The 24908-nt window shown below is 44.0% G+C and overlaps 1 protein-coding gene and 1 long non-coding RNA gene across 2 annotated transcripts in view; one reads left to right on the top strand and one right to left on the bottom strand.

Moving 5' to 3' along the window:
* Nucleotides 1–24908, top strand: part of SLC35F4 (solute carrier family 35 member F4) — a 253059-nt gene that overhangs the window by 41703 nt on the left and 186448 nt on the right. The gene's annotated exons all lie outside the window — the stretch shown is intronic.
* On the bottom strand, nt 1070–10789 carry LOC121031824 (uncharacterized). Its single transcript, XR_005790915.1, has 4 exons — nt 10326–10789; nt 5826–5833; nt 2906–2908; nt 1070–1091 (listed from the first exon to the last, which is right to left on the bottom strand). It is a non-coding gene; the product is annotated as an uncharacterized LOC121031824 (long non-coding RNA).

Genomic DNA, 24908 nt, shown 5'->3' with positions numbered 1-24908 from the left:
ATAATACTGTATTGAATACAGGAAATTTGCCAAGAGAGTAGATTTCAGGTGCTCTCATCACACACGAGCAAAGTACGCATGTGAGGAGATGATGTGTCAAATACCTGACTGAGGTAATCGTTTCACTCTATGTATATACGGTAAAGCCTTCGTTTGTGAGCTTAATTCACTCCAGAAACATGTTGTAATCCAAAGCACTTACATATCAAAGTGAATTTCAAGAACCATTGATTCAGTTGTGATCATGGGGCGTTTGGCATCACGTACTACTCATATTGCAAGACATTGCTTGTTTATCAAGTTAAAATTTATTAGAAATGTTTGCTCACCGGGGCGCCTGGGTGGCTCGGTCAGTTAAGCGTCCGACTTCGGCTCAAGTCATGATCTCGGGGTTTGGGAGTTCGAGCCCTGCGTTGGGCTCTGTACTGACAGCTTGGGACCTGGAGCCTGCTTCAGAGTCTGTCTCCCTCTTTCTCTGCCCCTGTCCCACTTGTGCTCACGCTCTCTCTCGCTCGCTATCTCTCAAAAATAAATAAATATTAAAAAAGTTAAAAAAAGAAATGTTTTCTCATCTTGCACCACACTCGCAGAACAAGTTATAGCAATCCACGGTGTTACTGTATATTAAATCATTATGTTGTACACCTTAAATGCGTGCAATTTTTAATTAAAAAAAGTGAGGAGAGGAATGGGAGAAACTGAAAATGTCCCAGCTGTAGCCTAAGTGACTGGTTTGTAGTAATGGTGTACTAACAAAAACTGGAACACAGTGGGGGGATCACAGCTGGGAGGAAGGTTGAGAAATTTGGACAGAACACATGGGCCATTTTCCACCAGCAATGACAGAGCAGGGATGTGTCCTGTGCCCCCAGCACCTAGAGTAAGTGGCTGATGCTCTCTACACAAGTGTTCCTGCACTTACTTTGCAGGTACTTTGTGCAGAAACGAGCAATGCATTCAGTTTGGGGTGAATCTGATGAAGCGGCCCTGGATTTTCAGTTTCGGGGTCACACAGGAGGGCCGGAGAGAGCGTGTGATTTTTCATCCTGCGACACCACCAGCCACTATCTGTTTCTGGAACTTGTGCTCTTCTGGACCCTCTCCTCATGGGTGCTCTTGCTGTGTTACAAAGTGTGGCCAGCAGGGCCCATTTTCCCATTGAAGAAGGTGGTGGGTGAGGCCTGAGCAGAGCCAACGGCGCTCCTTCAACGATGACGTTTTAGTTGATTGGCTTCTTGAATGAGTTTTGAGTCACTTAATTCAAACTTTCAATCTTTCTCATGCCAGACTGTAGGTCTTCCTAGAGATGTCTTTTAGGATTTCCACAGCATAACATGAAATTGGGTTGTAACCCTCATATGGGAAGCCCTATAAGAAGGACTGTAAGAAGTATGTTTCTTGCTCAAAGCTAAGGAGGTCCAACAAAAAGCTTCTCTCTCTGTCTCTGTCTCTCTCCATACATATGGAAGAGGTGATTTATATACATGATTTCATATAATCCTCTCAATGACTCCATGAGGTGGCATTATAGCCATATTTTCTTCGTGTCGCAGATCAGGAAACCAAGGTTTATGGAGGTAGAGCAATTGGACCAAAGCCGCACAGCTAAAATGTTATGAAGTTGGAATAAATGGAAAATACGTAAAGGGGAAATAATACTAGATAAGCACTTGGGACAGTGTTTTCTGTTTTTAATTCTATTGTTTTTTTTTTCCCTCCGTAGAAGACAATACATTTGAAATTTTGTTGAGAAGTAGAAAGTTATATATTCTTTTCCTGCTTTTCAAAATTAATATGTTAGGGGAATTGAAATGATTTTGTCCTTGCTTGTATACTCTCTCCTCCTTTCATTCTAACTTGCGTTTAATGGCAAGATTATTCTTTCATGCCGTGTCCTTTCCAAGTCACTCTCCAGTGAAAAGCCATCAGTGGTTCCCCATTGCATATACAGGATATGGTCCAACTGGCTTGGTCTGGAGATTCTCAACTTTTTTCTCTTTTATATTCACAGCATTCTCTGAAATAGTCACATCGTTTACTGCATGCTTGAAGGGATTAAAAGACTCAAAATCCCAGAAAACTTGTCAGCAATCACTGCAACACGTTCCCTGTCGCAGTAGTGAGTGATCTTGTGGCACCCATAAAAGCGGCCCCAGGGAACGTGGCGTTCCCCTGCCCTTGGCTGCCCTTGGCTGCCCTTGGCTGCCCTTGGCTGCTGTGTTGCAGGTCGAGGCCAGGGCCACACCTTCCTACTTGAGAGGGAATGTTGCCGCGGGTTCCTGAGGCACACCACCTTCCTTGCTTGCTGACTTGGTCTGCCCTCTTGGTGACAGCAAGCTTGAGAGCTGCTTTATGGGGCTTTGCACGACTCTCCCGGCTCGTCATCTGTCACAAAGAGACGCTGCTTTAACGGCAGCTTTCCTCGGTGGTAGCATAAATGTATTTTCCACATTAATAAAAGTTAGCAGCTGGAGACGGCAGCACACCTGTTGACAGTCCCTTGGATGGTTGTGTCTCCCTCCCCTAGGACTCTCAGCTCCCGCCACGGTGCCCTTGCTCAGGACAATCCCCGCCTGTTATCTTCTCCTTGTTCCGAAACCTTAACCATGCTTCGTGATCTGGGCTAATTGTTCATTTCTGCCCCCAAAGCTCTCCTGGTGACTCCTGCCTGTGGTGGTCTCCCCCTCCGAACGCCTCTGCCATCTTTTCTCTGTGCAGCATACTTGGTGTCCCCGTGGGGACACCCCTGCTTCGACAAAATCGCGATTGCCTGGAGGGCCAGGCCCATGTATTACCCACTGCAGCTGACACGCTGATTTCTGGGCACTTAATTTTGCAGACTGAATTGCACAAAATTTTGTGCAGACTAAGTGGCCAGAAATCTGAGTCCGAGGGCGTTTTAAACCCGCTGCAGACAGTGTGTTTTCCTATCTGAGGCATTACCAGGATGGCTGTTCAAAAACAACCAGCCACGTGATACAGCTAAAAAGTGTCCTGTGGGTGAGCGCCGGCTAAGGGGAAACTGTTGTTGTTGCTGTTGCACAACCTTATATCCTTTCCAAGATACTCTTGTGGGGCTCTGTTCACCTTTGTTTCCTGAGATGGAATTGCTGAATTCCCACCCTGTGGCACACCTCTTGCTGCCCAGAGAACTTCTGTGGTTTTCTAGAAGAATGGTTCCCTACAACTCCTCCCAGTTTTCTGGATTTACCAGCAAGATGTGGAAAAAGCTGGCTTCCCAGACGAAGGGTGGTTCTGGGCAACATTCTGTGGATTCCTTGTGCATATTTAAGCATTGGGCATGGAGCACAGTCTGTTTGTATGGGCTTTGAAAGAAAATTGCGTTGAAAGGGTTTTGGGGAGCAGTGTTTGTGAGAAGAATATCTATGACTGCCGTGGAAAGGTAGTCTTTTTAAAATTTATTTATCATTTTTAAGTGTATTTTTATTTTGAGACAGAGATAGAGAGCGAGCAGGGGAGGGGCAGAGAAAGAGAGAGAGAGACAGAGTCCCAAGTAGGCTCCACGCTGTCAGTGCAGAGTGGGGCTGGAACTCGGGAACTGTGAGATCATGACCTGAGCCGAAATCAAGAGTCCAACACTTAACCAACTGAACCACCCAGGTGCCCCTAATCTTTTAAAAATTTAAAACATGGTCTTTGGCTGCATTTTCTAACCTCCCCCCCACCCCGCCACCCGCATTTTCCGATCACTTGAGAATTTGGCCCTGCGCGTATTGGATTCCTACGTATTACTATTGTTTGGAATACACTCTCTCTGTTGGTGTTGAAATTCCTTACAAAACAGGCTGTGCTCATAGCTTTTTCTAGTGTGGTGGTTTTGGTTGTGGGTGTGCATTATCATCAGATAAGTGTTAAAAAAAAAATCCCCACCCCTTTCCCAGACCAATTAAATAGAAATCTCCAGCGTTAGGTCTGGGGCCTAGGTTTTTTTTCAAAAGGCTCTCGCAAGATTCAAATGTACTTTTCAGGCTGAGAACCACTGATGTAGTGGGCTCCCTGTGATCTCAGCTGGAGCTTGTTGAAAAGGGCCTGCTTGGTGGTGAGAGGCAGTATTGACTTTTGCCTAGTTCGGTAATTACTTCTGCATTTCCTTTTTACAGAAATTATACGAGAAGAAGTTTGGGAGAAGATCTCATTAACGGGGCTTGGGATTCATCATAGAGCTCCTTCCCAACCCAAACCAATGTAGATGCAGGTTGTTAGTTGGAAGACTTCAGATGTCTCACACTGATGTTCATGCTTTGTAAAAATTGTCTATGCATTTAAGAAAGATAGCCAGTGTGCCCAAGTGTCTGTTGAACAAGTTGTTTATTTGCTAATTTCTCAGAAAAGCAAGAAGTGGGCACAGGGACTGCCTTATAATTTTATATTACACAAGGTAGTTAACAACAACAAAAAATTGCCAAAATGTTGGCTTCCGATGTGCCCCATTTTGGGGATCTCACATAGGACTGTTAACTTTTCCCTCAACCATTGGCAAGGGACAACTGGACGCCACTTGCTGCAGAACTCTGTGTTTTGCCTTTCATTTTTACAGACATCTGGAGAAACATCTGATGAGCATAGAAAATAACTCTCTCAAGAGAAAAATCAGTAATTACTTTCTTGTTACTGAACATGCTGTTAAGCTTGTAGAATTTTATTTTATTGCTCTGTGAATTGATCCTTTCTAAGAATTTATTCTATAGGGGTCCATAGGGATGTCAAATTCCTCTGACAGCTGCTTGGAGACTTTTTTATTGACTCTGTAAAAGAAACACACCTAGTATCAGAACAGACCCTATTTAACCTATTTATTAATTGCACCAGCTCTTAAACTCCCCATTTATTTTCACTTAGTATTCACTCTGCTCCCTGCTTTCTCCCTTTTAACATAGCCAGTTATTTCCTACACTTTATTTATATATATATATATAAAATTTTATATATAAAATTCCTACTTTATATATAAAATTTTCCTACACTTTATTTATATATATATATAATATATATTTTTATATATATATATATATATATATATATATATATATATATTATATATATAATTGCTTGCTTGCTTGGGTGGTCCTAATATTCCCCCAAAACCTTCTACTTCCATGGTCTTACACTTCTGTGTAAATGGCAACTCCAACCTTCCAGTTGCTCGGGCCAAAGACTTTGGGACCATCAAGATCTCACCTGCAAGTCCTCCATGAGGATTGTCATGCCCTGCCTTCAGAATATGTCTTGAGTCTTGCCCCTGCACTGTTCCACCCCAGTCTGGGTCATCCTTCTCTATCCTGGAATACTGCTCTACCCTCATGACTCCTCCTCCTTCTGCCCTTCACCCCCAGTCTATTCCTAGCACAGCAGACAGAGATCCTTTTAAGTATGATCATACCATTCTTTTTTTTTTTTTAATTTTTTTTAACGTTTATTTATTTTTGAGACAGAGAGCATGAACAGGGGAGGGGCAGAGAGAGAGGGAGACACAGAATCTGAAACAGGCTGCAGGCTCTGAGCGGTCAGCACAGAGCCCGACGCGGGGCTCGAACTCGCAAACCGCGAGATCGTGACCTGAGCCGAAGTCGGACACTTAACCGACCAAGCCACCCAGGCGCCCCGATCATACCATTCTTAAGTCCCAGGTCCCTCCAGTGGCTTTCTGTTCCAGAGCAAAAGCCGTAATTCGTTACAGGACCTTGAAGGCTCTGAATAATATGGCATTGCTGTGACCGTATCTTCTACTGCTTTCTCCCTTGGTCACTCAACTCCAGCCACACTGACTTTGTACTCTTTCTGGAATAAACCAGACTCTCTCCCACCTCTGGACCTTTGCAAGGGTGTTTCCTTCACCTGGAACACTCTTCCCTCAGGTATTCCTATGCCTGGCTCCTTCGCCTCTTTCAGATCTCAGTGAGGCCTTTTCAGATAACCCCAATTACTAATTAAAATGGCAACCCCTCTATCATCCTTCCTTGCCATGTTTTTCTCCAAAGCACTTTTGATCATCAAACATATTACATGTTATCCATCTCTATCTATCTATCTATCTATCTATCTATCTATCTATCTATCTATCATCTATCTAACATCTAGCTGCCATCTCTCTATTGTCCTCCAGCTGGACCAAGCTCTTGAGAAATAGAGATTTTGGTCACTGCTTTGTTGCCAGGGTCTGAAACATTGCCCGACACTGTGGATGTTCAGTAAACATTTGTTGATGGAACATTGAGTGAATGAATAATGTGTGCTAATTTTTACCTTTAGTCATTCAGGCTTCTGACCAAACTTCTGTGATACATACAAACAGCATGCTCGATTTTAAGGGTAATGTTTTGTTGATTAACTGTTTACAAATCTTTTAAGTGAGATAATTTATTCTAGTAGTCTAGTTAAGATCATCTGAAAGCGAGGCGCCTGGGTGGCTCAGTTGGTTAAGCGTCCGACTTCAGGTCAGGTCACGATCTCACGGTCCATGAGTTCGAGCCCCGCGTCGGGCTCTGGGCTGATGGCTCAGAGCCTGGAGCCTGCTTCCGATTCTGTGTCTCCCTCTTTCTCTGCCCCTCCCCCGTTCATGCTCTGTCTCTGTCTGTCTCAAAAATAAAAAAAATAAAAACGTTAAAAAAAAAATTAAAAAAAAAAAGATCATCTGAAAGCATCAAAATGGTCCTCCAGGCCTTCTCAAAGTATTGCCAGTTGTTAGAATATCATTCTTGCTTTCTCTGATCCCAAGAAGTGTGACATAAAATTGGCTGAAATTCCATACTGAAAAATGTCTACAGGGTAGAGAAAATTTTCAAAAAGTGCAAGGAAACAAAACAGTAAACGCTGCGATATTGAGGACATTACCCATCTGAAAGGTGGATAATGAGTGACTTTTATTTTCTTCATTTTTTATGTTTGTGAGTTACAATTTTTATATGCTGAACATAAGTAATATTTGAAATGATTATAAAAATAAACCAGTTTTTGAAAGTAAAATAGGAAAAAATGTTATGCAGCATGCTTTTAATAATATGTTTTCAGTGTCTATGCATACTCAAGGACGGCAGAGTAGATGTAGTGCCAGACAGCAAGCTGCTCAAAGCCCCCAAGCCTTTTGAAATGATGGGCCCAGAACTAATGAATGAACTAGTGAACCATTCATTCATTCATTCATTCACTGAAAAATATTAATTCGGCACCTACTAGGTACTAGGTACTGTGTCAGGCCCTGGGGATATAGCAAAAAACAAGATGGCAGGATCCTCCAGGGCCTTTGTGTTGCTTAAAGTTCTGTTGCTTCCCCAGGACACGGTTCAGATATGCTGTGCAATACTAACTCTGAAAGCATGGGATGGATTTTTGAGAAGGAAATGCAGACAATCAAATAATAAATGAGCTAATCACAGATTTTTCGAAGAGTTGTTTGAGTGGGGTAGGTGGTCCCAAGACTGACAGGTGTCATTTAAGCTGGGGCCAGAGAGTGAGGCTGAAGCATTTCAACAAGAGTGTTCCAGGCAGAGGGGAAGAAGAGGCCAGGAAGTTTGGACCGTAGTGAGCCAGGGGCAGAATCCAACAAAATCATGCCAGAAAGGTAGTGGGAGCCAAATCATGCAGGGCTTGGGGCTGTGTGGTAAGGAGTGTGGGTGGCATTCTAGGTTCCGTGAGGCCATGAGTGGTTTTAAAAGGGCGGGGGGAGAGTGTCACGATCTAATTCTATTTTAAAGTTGTTCTGTCCCCTGAATGGAGATGATGTAAAGGGATAAAAGGGGAAAGGGAAAAATTTGTTGGAAGGTTTTTGTTGCAGACTAGGCAGGAGATGGTCTAAATCCTAAATAGCTGGATTTAGGACACGTTTTGGAGGTAATGTGATAGATTGATTAGATGTGGTGGTGAGTGAGGTTTGGGGGTCAAAAGAGAGGGTTTTGGGGCTGGGAGCTGAAGGAAAAGGGATAAACTAAGGGTCACTCCTAAGTCTTTGAGCAACTGGGCTCATATTAAAGACTGGGGAGAAATAGGCTTTGAGGGAATTAAAAAGAACTTTGTTTTGATTATAAGTTTGAAATGCCTATTTCCACTCAAGTGGAAATATAAGATAGTCAGCTAGAAACATGATGAGCCTGGAGTTCACCAAAGAAGTCTAGAGTGGAGATTCAAACTTGGAGAACATCCATACATGGGCGTTTTGATGTATGGGAACACTTGGGAGATGAACTTGAAGATATGGAAGAGACTAAGTCTTGGACAAAGCCCTGAGGGACCCCGGACTTTAGAGACTTTAGAAGGAGGAGATAGCAAAAGTGGTGGAGAAAAAAATGGACCTTGAAGTAGGAGGAAAATCAGGGATGTGTTATCATGGGAACCAAGAGACAATGATGTTGAAAGAATGAGGGACTGCTGAACTGTGTCCAGTCCTACTCAGAAGTCGAGGAAGATAACGACAGTAATGTGGCCATAGGACTTGGTGCCTTGGTCAGAGGCCTTGGTGGTGAAACCACATCGAGCGGCCTTGATGTTCTTAACTCCATCTCACATAAGGATTCACTGAGTTCTGGGTGTTTTGCTGACTCTACTCGGGTAGCCCAGGGTATAGCTTCTCTGATTCTCCTAGCAATTGGTCCAGTCTTCCCTCTCTGCTTTCATGGAGTTGAGGAGTAATTATGGATACAGTCAAACCAAAAAGAGAACGTGAAATGTGCCCCACAGGGGCTGGGCATCTCTGGCATTGCTCTAGGGTGCAGTGAAATGCCCTACCTAGATGAAAGATAGTCAGAAGCAGTGGAATGAAGATGACCAAAGACTCTCTCATACTCCTCCCGTCAAGAGGTGGGGTCTGTTACCCTTCCCTTGGAACTATATGGGCTCTGTGGCTACATCGACAGAATACAGCACAAGGGTAAGAAAGATGTTGGGCCCGTTTCCAGTCCTGGCCTTAAGAGATTGGCACCTTCTACTTCCTGTCTCTTGGAATGCTAGCATTTGGAGCCCGAGACACCACGTAAGAGGCCTGGCTACCGTGATGGAGAAATTACGTGGAGAGACCCTGAGATTGCACGGAGGACAACAGGAGCCCGGCAGAGCCCAGCCTTCTGGGCGTGTGAATGAAACTGTCTTACAGCCTTCAGACCAGCCCAGCAGCATATCACTGAATGGCCCCATTTGATGTTTGTGGGGCAGAATTTCTAACCCCCCCAAATCAAAAGATATAGTAACATGTTTACTGTTTTGAGCCACAGAATTTTAAGGTAGGTCATTGTAATAGATAATTAGCAATCGATAATTAGAGCTCTAGGAGATCCCTTGGACACTCAAGTCAGTTGTCCTTAGGCAGAAAGCCCACTGCCCTTTGCACGGAAACAAATATGTTTCTTTGTCAGTATTTGAATTACCAATTTTTATTTAAAGCCAGTAACATGTTGATTTTTTTTTTTATCTTACAAGAGGCAACAAAAAGAGAGAGAGAGAGAAAACTTAAGAAACTGTCAAATAGCTAATAAACAGAAATTTTAAGTGAATGTAGAGAATAACCTAGTTTTGTCTAGCCTTCTTCCCACAGGTCTACTATTATCTGCTAACTCCTTAACACCTGCAGTATGATCACCGATGTTCATAATGCTGACCCTGATTTTCTCTACTTTGATTTTGAATCTTATTTTAGTGTTAAGTGTTGCATAGGTGATACCACATGACAGTGATGCAATTGTTGGAAAAGTGCCAAGAGACACAGTTAAAGGATGTAAAAATTATTTAATTGCAGAGGAGACAGAAATTTACCTCCAGGCAGGTAACCGTACAAATCAGACGATGCAACCTGCTCCTAGACAGAGGTGCAAGCTTTCCAGATCCCCAAGTTTCCATGAGGACTTCAGTGGTTAGAGAAGCAGCAGAATGGCCTGAGGATGTCTCAGTGTCCACACTCGGGTTTTGTTTTCTTCTTTGTCAACATCTTCTTGGCCGGGGCTAGGACTAGGGTGAGGAGAATGAAGTGACCAGGGCACAAAATTTAAAGAGGCTCTCGCTCTCGGGAGTGTGCAGAAGGTCCAGTCAGTGCCTAAGTGTGAACACCTCCTTAGATTTGCACAGGGGGAGGTAACTTCCCTTACCCTAGTCCAGGGCCTGGCCCCAGTCTCTCTCAACTCTTCTGGATTTCCTGTATGTGGGCCTCCTCACAAGGTCCACATCGGTAACTGATGCAGAACAACCTTGATGGAGTCTGGCCAGTCTGTAAACCAGGCAGCCAGATGCTGTCACTAGGTCATCATCATTGCTGTGACCCCAAATCACCAGGCAGCTTGCTAGGCCCACCTGTAGAGTGCGTCTTCTCTGTGGTGTGTAAAGACCCAGTGTAGGAGGCCTGGGCTGAGGATGTGGACCTCTGGGTGAATGTCTTGACCAGGAATGTTGGCAAGGCCCGAGGCTTCTTCAAGAAGGAAGATGTGGTCATTGGGCCGACCTTTTGGTGCCCTGGCTCTGGTTTCACCCACACCATGCATGTAATACCTGTGCCTTGATCACTCCAGGGCTCCTCCTTTGGTTTCTGTCCCCTCCCCCAGCCTATCCATTAGGCCAGCAACACTTGTAGCCACTTGGGGCTGTCATGTGGCACTGGTGGGCTGGGACATCAGGGGAAGAGATTCACACCTCTGTGAAACATTATTTTTAAAACCCCACTGGGCCCCTGCAAGCCTGCTCTGTCCTGGCCCAGTGCCCACCATGCATGCGCCACACCGTTGCCTGTAGCTTGTCCCCTAGAAACAAGCAGTGGCCTTTCTCTTTCATTCAGTATGCCCTTCTCCATCCACATCCCCCATTGGTGGTCACCGTACAGTTGTTTTTTTTTTTTATTCACAAGTTTGTGTTCCTCTCCACTCCGGTCTTCAACTTGGGGTTGGGAACTTATTTGTCTGGCTTCTCAGAGGTACCTCTGTAGGTACCTCAGGTGGTCTCATGGATGTCTTTCAGAAAATGGTTATTTTAGATGATTTGCCATGGAATGTGTTCTAATAAATCATTCTTCTATACCATGGCAACAACAACAAAATTTTTGCTGAGGACATGCTGTTTCTCAGCGATAATTTCAGCACCAGGTGAAATAGAGGACAATTTCGCAGGCATCCCTGCTACTGAGAACGGAGCCTGGCTTTAGGCTCACCGGAAGCCCCTTTCTGAAAATTTATTTTTCTAATATTGTATTTGACCCAATTATTTGATTTAACCAGGATTCCCCAACCATGGTAGGAGACAAAGAACTGATAATATTTGAGATGCTGGTGGTTGTCCACAGATAAACTGTACTTGAATGGACAAGTTCATAAGTGAACTTCCCTGCCAAGTTTGTTTCTCTGGGAATGTCTTGGTTTAGTTTTGCAAAATGCTATTACCTGCCGTTGTGGTTAATACGGTGCATGAACACATCCTTCATTTTACCACTAGAAACCTATTGGTTATTTAAAATTTGCTTTTGTCTGGTGGTAGACTGAGCTGTAAAGTGAATTTCTGCACTAAATTGTAATCCCCGCCAGAAGAACCCAATTTTAGGGGCGCTTGGGTGGCGCAGTCGGTTAAGCGTCCGACTTCAGCCAGGTCACGATCTCGCGGTCCGTGAGTTCGAGCCCCACGTCGGGCTCTGGGCTGATGGCTCGGAGCCTGGAGCCTGTTTCCCATTCTGTGTCTCCCTCCCTCTCTGCCCCTCCCCCGTTCATGCTCTGTCTCTCTCTGTCCCAAAAATAAATAAACGTTGAAAAAAAAAAATTAAAAAAAAAAAAAAAAAAAAAAAAAGAAGAACCCAATTTTATAGTCTGGATTCTAGTATCATTTGGTGTGCTGTCACAAAAATCGGAAAGCCTAGGACGAACCTGCGTGTTTGACTTTGAAATTGTGGTTGAAATAACATTGTTTTAGCCTCTGACTTGTTATCATAAGGAGCAAACTAGGTATATGAGAGATCAGGCCACAATGGCAATCGTTGAGTGAATTAAGTCTTAAAAATATGAAATAGGAAGTCTTGAAAATATGAAAAATGGAATAGGACTAATAACTCATGTAGTAAATCAAGCTGAAAAATTATATCACATTAAAGAATAAGGTGTTTTATAAAATTTATCAGATTGAATTTTTTGTTAACACATGTTTCCAAGGCGTTAGCTGTATGATTAAAAATCTCAGTCCTTCCTCTACTCTAGATTTACATTTTGCCAAGTATTCTTATTGCTTCAGTCAATTTAAATTTCTGAGATTGATGATCCTTGTAGAATCCAGTGCCTCATCGTGAGGTCTGACACTCAAAATAACCATTCTCAGAGGCTTACTCATTTCATAATCGAAAACTCAAAAAGTTTTGTTACCAAAAGAGAAAGTTTTTCCTCCTTTCTATTCATACTCACTTGGCAAATACTTTCAAAATGGAAAACATATGAAGTAATTTAGGTTTCTGTGTTACAGATACTCTGAAGAGAACAATTAATTGAAGTGCCAAAAAAAACCACATTAATTCCTGAGATATCTGTAGTTATTGTCGCCTCTGATTATTAGTGAGAAACATACCTTGTGTTGGCTTATCATTTGTCTCTCTCATTGCTTCCTTTCTGTGCTGTGACGAATTCCAAATCCTATAAGGTATGCCATTTTCCTCTAACCTAGTATCACATTTTGCCTTCAACTACTGCCCTAAAAACTTTTCAACCTCCTCTTGATTTTCTTGATTTACTTAGAACAAAGTGGCACCGATAACGTGAAGATGCATGTAATCAATTAATAATAGCATATACTGAAAGATGTCTACATTGTAGGCTAAACATTGTGCTGATCTCTTTGCCTTTTATGATGTGTGTGTGTGTGTGTGTGTGTGTGTGTGTGTGTGTGTGATTTTTTTCCAGAAATCTTTTCCCAGGAACAAGATCATAAAAATTCTACATTTCTTCTAAAAATTTTACATTTTATCGTATATAGGTTTTCAGTATACCTGGAATTAATTTTGTTTGTGATATGATACAGGAATTCAAACTTACTACTTTTCCCACATGGGTAACCAGTTTCCCAGGATCCAACTATTCATCTATGTATTCTACCAATTATTAGCAGTTTCACCCCCCCCTAGTGATCAGGTTTTCACATAGGCCTGGATCTGTTTCTAAATTAAAATATTTTAATGTTTATTTTTGAGAGAGAGAGAGAGAGTGGGGGGTGGGAGAGAGAGAACGAACGAGTGGGGGAGAGGCAGAGGGGGAGGGAGACACAGAATCTGAAGCAGGCTCCAGGCTCCGAGCTGTCAGCACAGAGCCCGATGCGGGGGTCGGACTTAAGGACCGCGAGATCATGACCTGAACTGAAGTCAGATGCTCAACTGACTGAGCCACCCCGGAGCCCAGCCTGGGTCTATTTCTGAGCTCGCTCTTCTGTTCCACAGTTTGCTAATCTCCTTACCCATACCACGTAGCCTCAATTAGTGCATGTTGACAAGAAGCACCGTTATTCGGAAGGATTGGTTCTCCTATCTTGTTGTTCGAAATTGTCTATGCCCTTGTTAGCTTTTTGCTTTTCCATGTAAATTATGGAATCAACTTATCAAATTTCGTGAATAACTTTGTTGACATTTCTGCCAGAATCACATTTGGCTTGTGGGTTAATTGGGAGATTCTCCTCATCCTCAAATGTTACCTTTTTGTTTATTCATGTATTTTAGGTTTTCTCATAAAGTGTTTGTAATTTTCTCCACATCACCTATCTTTACATCCTTCACTGTGAGTGAGATCTTTACACTTTACCTTCTAATCCACTATGATGGGTTTAAAGGAATGTTACTGATTTTAGAATGTGGGTCTTGTGTTTCACAAGTTGGCCAATCTTTTTATCAGTGTTAGTAACTTATTCACAGGTTGTCTTTGGTTTTCTATACTGACAATCATATCGTGTGCAATAAAGGACAGTTTTATTTCTTCCTTTCCAATTCTTAGATCTCTCAATTTTTTCTTGATTTAATATATTGGTTAGGATGTCTGCAGGGTATTAACTAGAATTCTCAGCCTGGATCCTTGTCCTGACACTGAATTTAAAGGAAATACTGTATTTCTAGAGTTTTACCATTTAGTGTGATGCTTGCCATTGGTTTTTGGTAAAAATGGTATCAGGTTATCAGCAAAATTGCTGCAATCCTATGAAAGGTGTAAGACAGCAGGGTTATTGGAACAAGCTACAGTCTTCACTTTGCAATTGTTCTTGAAGTTAGAACTAATATTCATCATCACACTCTTCTGTAACCATTCTAGAATTCATTCATGCTTAGACATTATTTCAGCATGTCTTAGTTGCTTGCCTGGTCAGTGATGCAGATCTTCATCCCTTTGAGGTCTGAGCCCTGGTCTATTTTTATTTTTAACACCCGTTGGATCATGGTTGCCGAGATTTCCGATTAATATGATTGCAGGGCACATGAAATATCCCTGTGCATTCTCTAGTTTCTAGACACTCTCTTTTCTGCTCTTATTATATAGCGGCAATCCTAGGTCTTCATTTTTTGCAGTCAGGGTCAGTAACTCCCACTGTGACCAAGTGATCCTTTCTTTGGCTACTAGTCTACTGGAATGAGAAGCCCATATGATCAACAGGAATTATAGCTTCAGGTTCACACTGTGTCCTCTGGTAGAAGTTTCCACTTCTCCACGAACCTCCTGGACATCTGGTCCACAAGCAAATGCTGCTAAGGTTGTAGAGAAAAGAAACACACGTTCAGCAAGGGGGCCACTGAGAGGAATGGGGACAGGGCCCGATCCTACTTCCACCTGTTGGTTTCACAGCCGTGTATTTCAGTTATTGAGGATGAAGCCCCCTGACTTCCACTCCAGACTCCATGCCATGAATGTAATTATTTCCACCCTGTCTCTGATGATGAAGTGCCACCATTTGGCCTCTGCCATCTCCACATACCATCAACGCCATGATATGTTGATGTTGAAGTCAGGAGCCCAGTTCCCCAACGGTATCTCGTACTGTCAGCTTTAACTTACAGAGGACAGCCACTGACCAGTTTCTCAGGGAGTATCACCTGTGCATTCTGCCATTGGGCCTTTCTGGAGTATAGATTCAGGTGCGGGGTTCTCTAACCTTAAATTCATTCCAGTATTCTCACCTCTTGGAGCCTTCTGACTCCCACTCAGTACTGTGCTAGGGCAAGTTCATGACCTCTCTCTCATTTACTGTGGGCCATTGTCATGCTCAGTCTTCAAGAGGCTACTCGAGGCATCTTTTTGGACGAGTCTTGGGTGGTCTCGCCAGAATATCAAGCTCCCAAATCATGGGAGAAATTCTTCCTGATCCCACCTATATTTTCTGCCTTCTAGTCCAGAACCTCAAAGATCTGTATTCTCCAGTCTCCAGGTCCCTACTTGCACACATTATCAGGTCCTGCAATGCTATGAGCATGTATCCCCCTTTCTACCACAGCAGGGACTGTATTCCTTCCCTGGGCTGTGGTGCACCTTCATACAGATTTCAGGAACAGAAAGCAGAGTAGCTCTTGAGGGGGACAAGCCTTAATGAAGCACCTGCCTCACCCGAGGCAGATCTCCAGGTGAGAGGAGGCTGTTCTCTGGAACGAGAAAGGGTGCTGCTTATTCTAGGGTGGGAGAATTCGAAGGATTCTAGAGATACAAGATTCTCAGGTCTTTCTACATCCAGGTCTCAGGGGCCCACTCCTATCCTATCAAGTCCACTGGTATACTTTAGACATAGGAGACACATCAAAGACCTCTTGTAGTTCTACATATTTTTTTTATAATTTTTTAAATGTTTGATTTATTTTCGAGAGATTGAGAGTAGGGAAGGGACAGAGAGAGAGGGGGACAGAAGATTTGAGGTGGGCTCTGTGCTGACAGCAGCAAGCCCAATGCAGAGCTCAAACCCACGAGCCAGAAGATCATGACCTGAGCTGAAGTCAGACCCTCAACAGACTGAGCCACCCAGGCGCCCCTTTATGTCTTTAATAATAAATCTGGAACCTAATTTTGAACACAATATGCCTTATGGTTGCAGTTAACGAATGCCAGCTAACTCCCAATTCTTAAAATTCTCATTCCCCCTATCCTGTTCAAGTGCAGAAACCAATCGTTCACTATTCACCTATGCCTCATTTCCATTTGCTATGAGTGAGTGTTAAGATAGTGTCCCTGGTCCCTGGTCAGTCACTAGTTCCAAAATCCAGTCCCGAAAATCTGCCTCCTATAGCAAATCCTACACCAATTCCCTTAGGTTGGGTTTTCTCAGAAGGCAGAACCTGGGGTTTAGGCTTGCATTTAGGAAATGGTAGTTGAGGGGTGACTTCATGGAACTTGAGTGAGAATTTCAAAAGGATGAAACAGGAGGAGGAGGGAAAAGCAAATGCAAATGTTTATTTCAAGTGGTTACTGCTTGGGCAATTGGAGCACAATCATAATATCCTTCTGCATTGCTTATAGACTGCAGCTCAGCTTGTACACTTGAGGCATGGAAGGGTGAAGCATTTATCCACAAACTCCCATCCCCCATTGCTCAGAGGTTGCTGACTCTGTGCTTACATGATCCTGAAAGTGAGTGCCTCCTTAAATTTTGTGCTCTAGGCATCTTCCTTAAGGCTTTATCCTGATGCCAGCTCCACTTCCCAGTCTAGGAATAGGTAGGGAAACCCTACCGTATTTTTTATTTATCAATAAAACGAACATCTCCTAAATGTCCGATGGTATCACGTGTTTTCAGCTTTCGAGGTGGTAAACAGACGCTTTGTTCAGGTGTTGGAGTGATGGATCCCAAATCAGGCAGGCCCTGAGCTAGGTTTCTGCATGGTGGAAATGTGGAGTGCAGGGAGACTGATTTTCTGCATGACTAGTTGAGGTGGATCCCGAGCCGGTGTCTGAGTTTCGGTACTTGATTTGGTTTTGCTCAGTAATTATCAGTAGATAATAGCCTCTTCTGCAGTGTAGCCATTTGGTTCCATTTAGCGAGAAGTAAAACAGAGACGTTACAACGCACTCTGGAGTTTGTGAAAATGAGATTCTACATGCATGGGGCTTAATAGCTGTGAAGAGAGATCTGCCACCATCCCTGCGGTTCTCCCTGGAGAGCAGGGCCACGAAGTGCAATACCAGGCCCATCCTCTCAGACAAAACATAAGATGTGCCTAGGGGCGCCTGGGTGGCGCAGTCGGTTAAGCGTCCGACTTCAGCCAGGTCACGATCTCGCGGTCCGTGAGTTCAAGCCCCGCGTCGGGCTCTGGGCTGATGGCTCAGAGCCTGGAGCCTGTTTCCGATTCTGTGTCTCCCTCTCTCTCTGCCCCTCCCCTGTTCATGCTCTGTCTCTCTCTGTCCCAAAAATAAATAAATAAAAACGTTGAAAAAAAGAATTAAAAAAAAAAAAAAAAGATGTGCCTTGAAAGAACAAGGTCAGTGTTACGGTAAAACTAAAACGTCCTGCATTCCCTGCACTGTCAAGTTTTTACTTCCTTCTCTTTTGACAGCTCGGCTCGCTATTGCTGCTTTATTGATAAGGTTTTACCTTCGGCGTAGTCCTGCACACCTCTTTCTTCTTTTTCCAACAACCTTTTTCTTTACCACATGTTAACTCCTCACCACTGTCTTTCCTTTTCACTTCTTAAATTTTCCTCCATCTACACTTTTCCGCTGTTTGGGCTTGGGAGGAGGAATGTAAGAAAAATAAGTTATTATTGGAAAGAATGAGAACACTGCTATTCTCTGCTTGTCAAGCCTCCTGGGAGATGTAGTTGATACTTAGAGGGAATTCGAGGTGAGGGAAGAAAAATGTGTAGTGAGTGGGGTCTCGAGGCTCCTGCAGGAGGCGTTCACACGTCATTAGGCAAGTGCTCTCTGGCCAGGGAGCCGTTTGGGGGTGGGCAGGCTAGCAAGGCCGCAGCTAGACAAGCATCATCTTACTTATGCATTTTAATGTTTTAGAGTTTGTCTCAGCTCATGAAAGAGACAGGCACAACACTCACGTATGGAAGGAAATGCAATAAGAACCACGTATTTGATTTTCTGCACAGGAATGAGATGCCAGTTGTCAATATAAAGGGCAGGACCTATCTCTTCTACTTCTCCTGTTACCACCTTATGGCAAAGCTTATGCCTCTTTAACAGGCATTGTGTTGATGACTCAAGGAGTGAACTTCATTAAATGCATAAGAAAACTTAATGACCCTAATTACATTCTGATGTCTTAGGAGGTTGGGCTGGATTGGTGAAATGAATTTTGGTATCATTCCAAATTGTCATGAGATAATGGTGTCTGTGACTGTTGGTGTTAATCTAAACCAGGGATTGGCAAACTTTTTCGGTAGACAACAGAGAAAATATTTTTGGCTTTGCAAGCCATTCAGCCTCTTTTGAGACTAGTCAACTCTGCACTTATAGCGTGGCAGAGGCAGTGATAGACAATACAGAAATGAATGAGTGTGGCTGTGTTCAATGAAATTTTACTTTGGAAAACAGGAGAGGGGCTAGATTTGGCTCACAAGCTATCGTTTGTTGACCCTTGTTAAAATTGTCACTGAGAAGTTGGTATCTGTTAAAGCACTGCTAAATTACATTTATTTTGTAGAACGGTGATTTTCAATTTCCATGACTAACATCTCTGGGGGTTCCATGAAAGAAGGTGCAGTCTCCTTTAATTTATGTTCACTCCATCACATTCTGGCCCTAGTCTAGTCCTGCACCAGGGGTCCAGACATTGGGACATGGCCACCAGTGCTCCAGGCTGACCTGAAGTCACCTTTATACATTTGACAACAATTGACTTAAAGAGTTATGGCACAAACGGCAGCAACTTTTCTTCTTTGAGTCATAGCAACAAATAACATTGGATTAGATACATTCAGGATTGGTAAGTGTTAGCAAAAATAATAGTAATAATAATAATGAAAGCTGCTATTAGCCATGAATGCTTGTACTCAAGGGAAGCAACAAGATTGAGTTTGCAAAGAGCCTATTTATATATAATTTATGTATAATTATATGATACATATATATGTAAATGTATATATATAATTTATATTCTTTTCACTACAGAGGAAGGACTTTGCCTTAGTGTTTAGAGTCACTGTGCAATAAATGTGCTCAGAGGTTGGACTAGGTCTTTAGTTTTGCCGTTACGAGCTTTTTTGTTCCTACTGAAACTTAGAGCAGAAAAGTTGGTTTATGCCATCGCCTCTACAAAGAAAATTGCAAAGTTGAAAGTAATTGTTTTAAGGGCTAGCCCTAGGTAGTAAATCTTTATTAAATGTATTTGGTTAACTTCATTACACATTTATTGATGGCCTACTGTGTGAAAAGAGGCCTCCGGCAACTGGTGGGGACTATCAAAATGCGAGAGACGCATTCTCTGCCTTTCGGGAACTTATAATTTATAATCAGCAAGATAAAGGTTTGATGTTCAGATGCTTACAGCTGTGGGCTTCTTCAGGAGGGCCAATTTAGGGGTAACTCTGACTGTAATACCTATAGCTAAAAACCAGAATAGCTCTAATTCCCCCCCACTAACGCTAGACTTCTGGCCTCCACTAATGTGTCCCACAGGAATTTACTAGAGAGTGCTACCACCCCAGAGCACTCACCACTATGGGGAATTTACCATTTCTTTCCTCCTTTTCCTCTCCTGGGGGTATGGCTGGCTGCTGGGCCAGCTGGGACTGTCTCTCTGCGATTCCTGCCACAACTAATGGTGCCATTGCCCTCTGCCCTGGACCGCCCTGCTCTGTCCAGCCCACTGGTACTGTGGATCTTGTTGGGGCATCTGCATGCTTGATTGAGCTGCTCTGTGAATACTGATGTTTGTGAGATGCCTTATGGGTGGTATGGTGAGAAGGGCTGTACTCTAGCGGGCCCCAGTGTGGTGCCACGTCTTGGTTGGCATTGGGCCATGGTATCGAGAGGTTGTGTTGCCTAATGGTGGAGGGCACGATTCTGGATCTAACTGCCTGGGTTGGACCTGCCCTGACACTCACGGGTCCTGTAATCTCGGGCAGATTACTTAGCCTCTCCATGCCCGTTTCCTCATCTGTGAAATAAAGATTATAATAATGTTTTCATTTCATAAGAATTGCTGTGTGAACCAAATGAGTTAATCAATTAGAGCACTGAGAACAGCACCTGGCTCATAGGAAGCACTATGCAGGTGCTTTCTGCTATCGCCGTTGTGATTACTGTCCCTTCAGTCCTCACGGAGAACGGTTTCCAAGGGTCTGTGGTCTGCTGTTACTTCTGGGATTAAGCTACTTTGTTGTGTCAGAGGATTATACTGTACGTGTGCTATTTTCTGTAATGACTTGAGAATAGTTGTAGGCACTGCTTTTACATGGGTCTCATGTAGGCCTCAGACTCTAAGAGATGCTTCCATTTTTGTGTCCATTATATAGATGATGAAACTGAGGTTACCAAACTTGCCCCACCTCATATACTTGGAAAATGGCAGAACCTGGATTCAAACCCAGGTCCATTGAGCTAGCACACTTGATCACTGGGCGAAATGTCACACTAGTGACATGGGGACAGCTCCTTTTCTCCACTCGTTGTCTTTGTCCTATGCCCCCAAAGTTCCACTGCCTGCTGTGGCCAGTGTCTCTCAGATATACGTGAGTATGGTTTGTGGCTATTTCTCAAAGCCGTCTCTTTCTGAAGACTTAGTCGAAGGCCAGAGGGGCAATGCTGATGGGCCAGGCTGGTGGAGGACTGTCTCCTCCTTTAGCCTAACTCATCTCTATCTTGGAAGATACCCAGCGGTTCCATGTAAGTAGCCCCCAAAAGGTGGAGAGGGGAAGGGCACAGTGTGGGCTTCCGCTGGGCCCCAATTCTATCTGCACTGCAGATCTGTAACTTGCTTTGGATCTTGACACGTAAAAGGGTCCAGCAGACATTGCACCTCAGAGGCTATATTTAGGAAGTTTTAATAGGGTAGCGTGGTTCAGCCGTATCCCTTAGGGTCCCACCAGGGAATACACATCAGTGATTAGCAAGGCTAAGTGCCACTATTATTCCACGTGCAGGCGGCTGGAATGGCAAGACTTCTTTCTTCTCAAAACTTAATTTCTGGGTCAAATTCACAACAAACTCAGAGGCTTGACTTTTATTTTAATTGGAGAGCATTTACTGCAGACTTGACTCGCCGTCAGTTGACCTTCCTCTGCCTCGTGAGAGCCTCTGATAGTCACATGCCACATCTCTATGTCCGATGGGGCTGTAGGCTTTTGTTTTTGTTTTACAACGTCCTGTGTTTCTGCCACAGTTCCCTCTTTTTGTATTTCTTTTCTTCACATCTTCCTTCTCTCTCTCTCTCTCTCTCTCTCTCTCTCTCTCTCTCGTAGAAAAGCAAAGTAAGTAAACACCTGTGAAGATGCTTTCAAAGTTAAGGTGCCTGAGGAGCCTACAGAATACCAGATGTCTCCCTTTGTCTGTGGTGGTCCTTGAAGGGGGAGGGGGTATTTGCTCAGTACCTGCGAAAAGCTGGCATCTTATTGAGCCTCTTGGAATATATTTTATTTAATTCTCATAGTGACCTTGCAAGATTGTTATTCTTGTCCCTCCTCTACAGATGAGACAGTTCAAGCTCAGAGAGATTATGTAACTTGCTCCAAGTCACATAGTCAGTAAGTGGAGAATCTGGAAGGGAATCCACACTGAAATCTTAGCCCCTCTCACCCCACCCTCCTTTACCTTTTTAGGCTGCAGTGCTCCCTTATGGTGGGATGTAAAGGGAATTACCCAGCTCAAGTGATAAGTAGTTCAAACTTGCATTTGGAGAAGCTGTTGCTTCAGTTGTAATTCCAGATTCCCCCCCTGCAGGCCTCACTGAGGCCTCTCTCCATCCCAGTTCTGTCAGGGCCTCTGCTGCCCACCCTGCCCTCTGCTTTGAACTCAGGTTTCTGGGAAATAGATCTGTTTTGTTCATTGTCTCCCCAGCTGGAATTTGGGACAGAAGTTTCTCGTAATAAGTCATTTTCTCACCGGGCAGGATCGGAATGACCTAATACTATGCAAATTTATGCAAAGCGTCCATCCGCTTTAGAGGAGTTAAAAAGTAAGAAGGGGCCACACCTCCCAGGTGTGTAGTCTGTAGTCACTGCTACATGGGATGACGCTTTCTCTTTGAGCCTTGCTGAGACTTATGCAATTTGGAGTCCTCGGCCCCAAACTGAGGTCTGGTCCTTTTGCATGGTGTCCTCTAAAATACTTCTTAGACCAGGAGCAGACATTGATACTCTTACTTCTGTCAGCACTCAGAGACTTTGTCGCAGGAAGGATGGCCTCACGTGAATCTGAGTGAAAGACATTGGATGTTGATGACAAGAAAGATGAGACCAGCGGCTAAAATTGGGGACAGACAGTGGTGGTGGCAAGGGACAATTCTGAAGGGCTCTTTGCCCCATAATCTCCATCATTCTCTCTAAAATACCGTACATAACAAATAGTGAAGTAAAAAGGAAAATTCAGTCAACAAGGTTTTTTTTTTAATTTTTTTTTAACGTTTATTTATTTTTGAGACAGAGAGAGACAAAGCATGAACGGGGGAGGGTCAGAGAGAGGGAGACACAGAATCCGAAACAGGCTCCAGGCTCCGAGCTGTCAGCACAGAGCCCGATGCGGGGCTCGAACTCACGGACCGCGAGATCATGACCTGCGCCGAAGTCAGCCGCCCAACCGACTGAGCCACCCGGGCACCCCAACAAGGTTTTTTAACGTTGCTGCTCAGAGAGTGGTTGTCTGCAGACCATCATTATCACCTGGGAAATGGTTAAAAAAAACCAGTCTCCTTGGCCCACCCCAGGCCTACTGGTTAAAATCAACTATTCCATCAAATTGCATTTGATTTAGAATCATGCCAAATGATTTTTGTGCCCCTGAAGTTTGGAAAGCATCTTCTCTGTCACAGTCAGTCATTGGCACGGGGCATAGTTAACAGTAGTCAACCCGATGGCTAAATTCTGCTGTCATGGAACTGACATGTCAGTGGGGTAAGGTGGATGTGAAGAAGAAAAGACAGTAAGCAAGTAAACAAATAAATTAGCAAGATAACTTAGAGGTAGACAATGAAGCTGTCTCATCTGTGTTGAGCATGAAGCAAAGCATCTTTAGAACATTTTGCTGTTTTTATTGATCTGCAACACATATTCTGAGTAAAAACAAAGCAACCACAACTTCAGGAATAGTTCTTTGGCCTTCACTTCCAACTGGACTGTTACCCTATGAATATGGAAAAACAGAAACTAGGACTGACAAAGTCTCCAATGGAGGTGGTTGGAAGAAAATTAAATCGTCTGCTTAAAGGCAATGGAAATGGAACAGCTGTTGCCATGCCAAATCAAGCAATTGCTATGTGTAGCACATAACAGGTAAGCCACACTGAAGTGTAGACGTGTTAAATATGATACCAGAAGCCTAAAAATAGGCATTTACTCGAATGCTTGCTCGAAAGGAAGACCTGGATTTTTTTTTTACTTTTTTTTTTTTTCAACGTTTATTTATTTTTGGGACAGAGAGAGACCGAGCATGAACGGGGGAGGGGCAGAGAGAGAGGGAGACACAGAATCGGAAACAGGCTCCAGGCTCTGAGCCATCAGCCCAGAGCCTGACGCGGGGCTCGGACTCACGGACCGCGAGATCGTGACCTGGCTGAAGTCGGATGCTTAACCGACTGCGCCACCCAGGCGCCCCAGGAAGACCTGGATTTAACTAGGATAACAGAACTGTGGAGGCACCAAGAGAAATAGAAGGTCCACTCCAAAAAGAATGTTAAACCAAATGCGGAATTCAAAAGGGAAGCCTGAAAACCAGTTACACGACTCATAAAGCCCCTTATCTATGTCAAAGATAAGTGAATCGATAGTTCAAAATTAAAATGATTTTGGGAGGAGCGTTTCGCAGGGGAAAGCTGTCCTATGATTCCACCCAAACTAAGCAAGAGAATTAGGGATGTGCTTAGCCCCTCACCCCAAAATCTGATGAGGGGACTTACACCAGGCTACCCAGAGAGCTTAAAATATGACCCTTGTGGGTAGAAGGGCTTGGCCAACTGGTGTCTCATTTCTCCCAGCCTCACTGGGGAATTAAAGAAGCCAGAGAGATGGGGGCAGTGGAGTGCTCTGGCCAGGAAGAGTTGCTGCTTCTGCCGTCTGCATAACGACTCTGGTCTGTGACGGAATGTGAATACTAGGGACCAGCCGCTGAACCAATGGCCTGGAATAATTCTAAGAGAATTTCTCCAGGGTAAGGACACCATGGCAGTGGTCATGGAACTGACAGGTTAGTGGGATGGGGGTGGAGGTGTGGAGCAGAACAGACAATAAGCAAGTAAATAAACTGGCAAGAGAACTTAAATACGGGGGTGAGAGGATAGGGGACAGAAGCTGAGGGTGTTGGGGAATGGGCAGCCAAATGAGAGGCATCGGTGAGCCGATGGGGTCCAGTCAGAGGCACCCAGAAAAGAGTTTCCATTGAACCCATGGAAATACAATAGAAACAAGTCAGCTATAAATGTCCACCAGCACCAGAAAACAACAGCACTGTATTACTATAGGACTTGTCAAGTAGGAATTTTCCTGCCCTTTTACTTCTTCCTCCTGCAGCTTCAACCCTGGATGGGACACAGGTCAGAAATAGCAGTGGGGAAGTGGGGGGAGAAATTTCAAATTTAACACAGGAGATGTTAACCAGACTCTCGTCCTGTAAGGTGGGGAGCAGCTGGCTGCTGGCCCAGGATGGGGAAGGGCATGTGGAAGGGAGGAGTATTAACTTTGACAACTGCTCTGTTGATTACTATATTCAGTTCACCACTTAAAAATCCCAAATTGAGATTGCGGTTGTGACTTAAAATGACAGTAGATTTTTCCTCCCTGCCCGCCGACCGCGGCGGGGGGGGGGGGGGGGTGCGGGGGGGCGGCGGGGGGGGGGGGG

The sequence above is a fragment of the Herpailurus yagouaroundi genome, unplaced genomic scaffold (genome assembly GCF_014898765.1).
Source record: "Herpailurus yagouaroundi ecotype Mexico unplaced genomic scaffold, PumYag 141, whole genome shotgun sequence".
NCBI classification, from domain to species: Eukaryota; Metazoa; Chordata; class Mammalia; order Carnivora; family Felidae; genus Herpailurus; species Herpailurus yagouaroundi.
This window is presented reverse-complemented; position numbering and strand designations above follow the sequence as displayed.